The following is a 6000-nucleotide window of genomic DNA, read 5'->3' as shown; positions in this document are numbered from 1 at the left end:
GAAGCCTGCTTCCCTCTCTCTCTCTCTCTGCCTGCCTCTCTGCATGCTTGTGATCTCTGTCTGTCAAATAAATAAATAAAATCTTTAAAAAAAAAACAAAAAATGATACCATCCTGGGTCACGAATCAGGTCTTGACTGGTCCCAAAAGATTTGGATCATTCCCTGCATATTTTCAGACCACAGTGCTTTGAAACTAGAACTCTACCACAAGAGGGGAGTTGGAAAGAATTCAAATACATGGAGGCTAAAGAGCATGCTACTAAAGAATGAATGGGTCAACCAGGAAATTAAAGAACAATTTAAAAATTCATGAAAGAAATGAAAACACAACTGTTCAAAATCTTTGAGACACAGCAAAGGCTTTACTAAGAGGAAAGTATATAGCAATACAAGCCCTTCTCAAGAAACAAGAAAGCTCTCAAATACACAACCTAACCCTACACCTAAAGGAGCTGGAGGAAGAACAGCAAAGAAAACCTAAACGCAGCAGGAGAAGAGAAATTATAAAGATGAGAACAGAAGTCAATAAAATAGAAACCAAAAGAATAGTAGAACAGATCAATGAAGGTAGGAGCTGGTTCTTTGAAAGAATTATTATGATTAATAAATCCCTGAGCAGACTTATCAAAAAGAAAGAGAAAGGACCCAAATTAATAATAAAGGACCCTAAATTGGTTGTGATCTCTCCTCTTTCATTCACAAATTTCATTCGTGAATGAAAGAGGAGAGATCACAACCAATACCAAAGAAATACAAACAATTATAAGAACACATTATGAGCAACTATACACCAGCAAATTTGACAATCTGAAGGAAATAGATGCATTCCCAGAGACATATAAATTACCAAAACTGAATCAGGAAGAGATAGAAAACCTGAACAGATCCATAGCCAATAAAAGATTGAAGCAGTCATCAAAAATCTTCCAATAAACAAGAGATGAGGGCCAGACAGCATCCCAGGAGAATTCTACCAAACATTTAAAGAAGAATTAATACCTATCCTCCTGAAACTGTTTTATAAAAATAGAAATGGAAGGAAAACTTCCAAACTCATTTTATGAGGCCACTATACCTTGATCCCCAAACCAGAAAAAGACCCTATCGAAAAGGAGAATCACAGACCAATATCCTTGGTGAACACAGATGCAAAAATTCTCACCAAAATACTAGCCAATAGGATCCAGTAATACATTAAAAGGATTATTCACCATGACCAAGTGGGATTTATTCCTGGGCTGCAGGGTTGGTTCAACAACCGCAAATCAATCAGTATGATACAATACATTAGAAAAGAAAGAACAAGAACCATATGATACTCTCAATAGATGCTGAAAAAACATTTGACAAAGTATAACATCCCTTCGTAATCAAAACTCTACATCGTGGGGCGCCTGGGTGGCTCAGTGGGTTAAAGCCTCTGCCTTCGGCTCGGGTCATGATCCCAGGGTCCTGGGATCGAGCCCCATATTGGGCTCTCTGCTCAGTGGGGAGCCTGCTTCCCTCCTCTCTCTCTGCCTGCCTCTCTGCCTACTTGTGATCTCTGTCTGTAAATAAATAAATAAAATCTTTAAAAAAAAAAAAACTCTACATCGTATAGGGATGGAGGGTACATACCCCAATATCATCAATGCCATCTATGAAAAACCCACAGTGACTATCATTCTCAATGGGGAAAAACGGAGGGACTTTCCTTTAAGGTCAGGAACTCAGCAGGGCTGTCCACTATAACCACTGCTATTCACCATAGTACCAGGAATCCTAGCCTCAGCAATGAGACAACAAATAGAAATAAAAGGCATCCAAATTGGCAAAGAAGAAGTCAAACTTTGCAGATGACATGACACTTTATGTGGAAAACCCAAAAGACTCCACTACAAAACTGCTAGAACTCACACAGAAATTCAGTAAAGCATCAGGATATAAAATCAATGCAAAGAAATCAGTAACATTTCTATACACCAACAGCAAGACAGAAGAAAGAGAAATTGAGGAGTAGATTCCATTTACAATTGCACCCCCAAACCATAAGATACCTAGGAATAAACCTAACCAAAGAGGCAAAGAATCCATAATCAGAAAACTATGAAGTACTCATGAAAGAAATTGAGGAAGACACAAAGAAGTGGAAAAACATCCCACGCTCATGGATTGGAAGAACAAATATTGTGAAAATGTCTATGCTACCTAAAGCAATCTACACATTTAATGCAATCCATATCAAAATACCATTAATTTTTTTCAAAGAAATGAAACAAATAATCTTAAAATTTATATGGAACTGGAAAAGAGCCCAAGTAACCAGAGGAATGTTGAAAAAGGAAACCAAGGTTGATGGCATCACAATTCCAGACTTCAAGCTCTATTACAAAGCTGTACTCATCCGGAAAGTATGCTACTGGTACAAAAACAGACACATAGATCAGTGGAACAGAATAGAGAGCCCAGAAATGGACTCTCAACTCTATGGCCAACTAATCTTCAACAAAGCAGGAAACAATGTCCAGTGGAAAAAAGACAGTCTCTTCAACAAATGGTGTTGAGAAAATTGGACAGCCGCAGAAGAATGAAGCTGGACCATTTCCTTACACACAAAAATAGACTCTAAAAGGATGAAAGACCTGCATTTGAGACAGGAATCCATCAAAATCCTTGAAGAGAACACAGACAGCAACTCTTCGACCTCAGCTTCAACAACTTCTTCCTAGAAGCATTGCCAAAGGCAAGGGAAGCAAGGGCAAAAATGAACTATTGGGACTTCATCAAGACCAAATGCTTTTACATAGCAAAGGAAACAGTCAACAAAACCAAAAGACAACCAACAGAATTGGAGAAGATATTTGCAAATGACATATCAATTAAAGGGCTAGTATTCAAAATCTATAAAGAATTTATCAAACTCAACACCCAAAAATCAAACAATCCAATCAAGGGATGGGCAAGAGACATGAACAGACATTTCTGCAAACACGACATCCAAATGGCCAAGAGACACATGAAAAAGTGCCGAACATCCCACAGCATCAGGGAAATAAAAATCAAAACCACAGTGTGATACCACCTCACACCAGTCAGAATGGCTAAAATTAACAAGTCAGGAAATGACAGATGTTGGCAAGGATGCAGAGAAAGGGGAACCCTCCTACCCTGTTGGTGGGAATGCAAGCTGATGCAGCCACTCTGGAAAACAGTATGGACATTTCTCAAAAAAGCTGAAAATAGGCTACCCTATGCCTGACAATTGAAATTCTGGATATTTATGCTAAAGATACAAATGTAATGATCCAACGGGACACATGCACCTGAATGTATAGCAGCAATGTCCACAATAGCCAAACTATGGATAGAACCAGAATTCCATGAATAGATGATTGGATAAAGAAGATATGGTATGTGTATGTATACACACACACACACACACACACACACACACACACAGTGGAATACTATGCAGCCATCAAAAACCTGAAATCTTGTTTTTTGCATCAGTGTGGAGGGAACTAGAGGGTATCATTTTAAGCAAATAAGTCAATCAGAGAAGGACAATTATCACATAATCTCTCTGATATGAGGAATTTGAGAGGCAGGGCAGGGGTCATGTAGGGTAGGGAGCTAAAAAAAAGAAACAAGATGGGAGTGGGAAGGAAGACAAATCATAAGAGACTCTTTTAAAAAAATTTTTATTTATTTATTTGACAGAGAGAGATCACAAGTAGGCAGAGAGGCAGGCAGAGAGAAAGCAGGGGAAGCAGGCTCCCTGATGATCAGGGAGACTGATATGGGGCTGGATCCCAGGACCCTGAGATCATGACCTGAGCCAAAGGCAGAGGCCTAACCCACTGAGCCACCCAGATGCCCAGAGACTCTTAATCTTAGGAATAAAACTGAGGGTTGCTGGGGGTTGTTGGGGGAGGGATAGGGTGGTTGGGTGATGGACATTGGGGAGGGTATGTGCTATGGTGAGTGCTGTGAATTGTGTAAGACTGTTGAATCAAAGACATGTACCTCTGGGGCAAATAATATATTATATGTTAATAAAAATATTATCATTTATTATAACACTAAGAGGAATGAAATATTAGGTTTAAACCTAGAAAAGTATATCCAGGATCTATATATAGAAAGCTATAAAACTCAGATGAAGAAATCATCTAGAGGTCTACACTTGATCTTAGTCAAAAGGCCAAGAAGCGATCATCTAGAGGTCTAAATAAATGAAGAGATATTTTGTTTCCTGGGTTGAAGACTCATTATTATTAAGATGTCAATTCTTTCCCAGTTGATCCCAACCAAAATTGCAACAAAAAAGGGGCACCTGGTTATCTCAGTCAGTTAAGCACCAACTCTTGATTTTGGCTCAAGTTGTGGTATTAGGGTTGTGAGATTGAGCCCTGCATCAAGCTCTGCCCCGAGAGCGGAGCCTGTGTAAGATTCCCTCTCCCTTCCTCTCTCTCCGCCCCGCACACGCTTGCTCTCTCTCTCTCTCTTTCAAAATAAAATAAAATAAAATAAAATAAAATAAAATAAAATAAAATAAAATAAAATAAAATAAAATAAAAACCAGGCACATATACTATAGTCAACTCATCTTTGTCAAAGAAGCAAAGGCAATTCAAAGGAGAAAGGATAGTCTTTTCAACAAATGCCGGTGGAATAACTGGACACACACATGCAAAAAATAAACATTGACATAGACCTTATCTTTCCATTTTTCCTCTCAAAATGGATTACAGACATAAATCCATAAAAAACACAAAACTATAAAACTTCTAGAAGAAAGAAAAGAAAGCAAATAAATGACAGAGACAATAAATGACCCACAATGACAGAGATATGGCCAAAGGACACAGGAGTCAAATGAAAGTGTTCCTAATTGTCAAAGCAGGAATAATTTGAACAATGAAATAAATAAAGTAGTATTCACCCAAAGCATAAAATATCTGTGAAGGGCACCTGGGTGGCTCCATCAGATAAGTGGTCAAATCTTGATTTCGGTTTAGGTCAGGATCTCAGGGTTGTGAGATCTTGCCGGGGGTTGGACTCCATGTTCAGTTGGGGCGTCTGCTTCTCCCTCTCCCTTTGCCCCTCCCCCTGTTCATGTTCTTTCTCTAAAGTAAATAAATAAATAAATACATCTTTAAAAAATCTGTGATAATCAGATTTTTTAAATCAATAGTCCCTATTAATATTAAATAAAGAATTAAATAAATAAATGAGAAAGAAGACAAATCTTCTGTGCTGAATTCCAAATAATATATCCAGATACTCTGCCTTGCAGAAAGTAGAGCATAGGGATGCCTGGGTGGCTCTGCCAGTTGATCATCTGCCAGAGTCCTGGGATCGCATCCTGCATCAGGCTCCTTGCTCAAGGATGGAGCCTGCTTCTCCCTCTCCCTCGGCCACTCTCCCTGCTTATGCTCTCTCTCCGTCTCTCTGACAAATAAATAAATAAAATCTTAAAAACAAAAAAAGAAAGAGCGTAATTCCGTAAGTGTGGGCACACAGAGATTTCCTTCCAAAGGGTAGAGAATACAAAAGGAAAAAGAAGCAACTTTATGGAGGAGAAATTTGACAACCACCACCTCAGCCAGGTGATCAAAGATCAAGGTCAACAGTGACGTTCGTAGCATGGACCCCTGATAGGACACGTTCTCTCTGTGATTTTCCACACTAAAAGCCATAACCTTAGTTGAATCAAGAGAGAAACATCAGGGGTGCCTGGATGGCTCAGTGGGTTAAGGCCTCTGCCTTTGGCTCAGGTCATGATCCCAGGGTGCTGGGATCAAGCCCCGCATGGGGCTCTCTGCTCAACGGGGAGCCTGCTTCCCCCTCTCTCTCTGCCTGCCTCTCTGCCTATTTGTGATCTCTGTCAAATATATATAGAAAATATTTTTTAAAAAAAAGAGAGAGAGAAAAACATCAGATTCCAATAGAGGGACATTCTATAAAATACCTCACCAAATACCCACTAAATTCTCCACACAGCTGTCAAGGTCATC

This window comes from Mustela erminea, chromosome 17 (genome assembly GCF_009829155.1).
Source record: "Mustela erminea isolate mMusErm1 chromosome 17, mMusErm1.Pri, whole genome shotgun sequence".
Classification (NCBI taxonomy): Eukaryota; Metazoa; Chordata; class Mammalia; order Carnivora; family Mustelidae; genus Mustela; species Mustela erminea.
Note: the sequence above shows the minus strand (reverse complement) of the source record.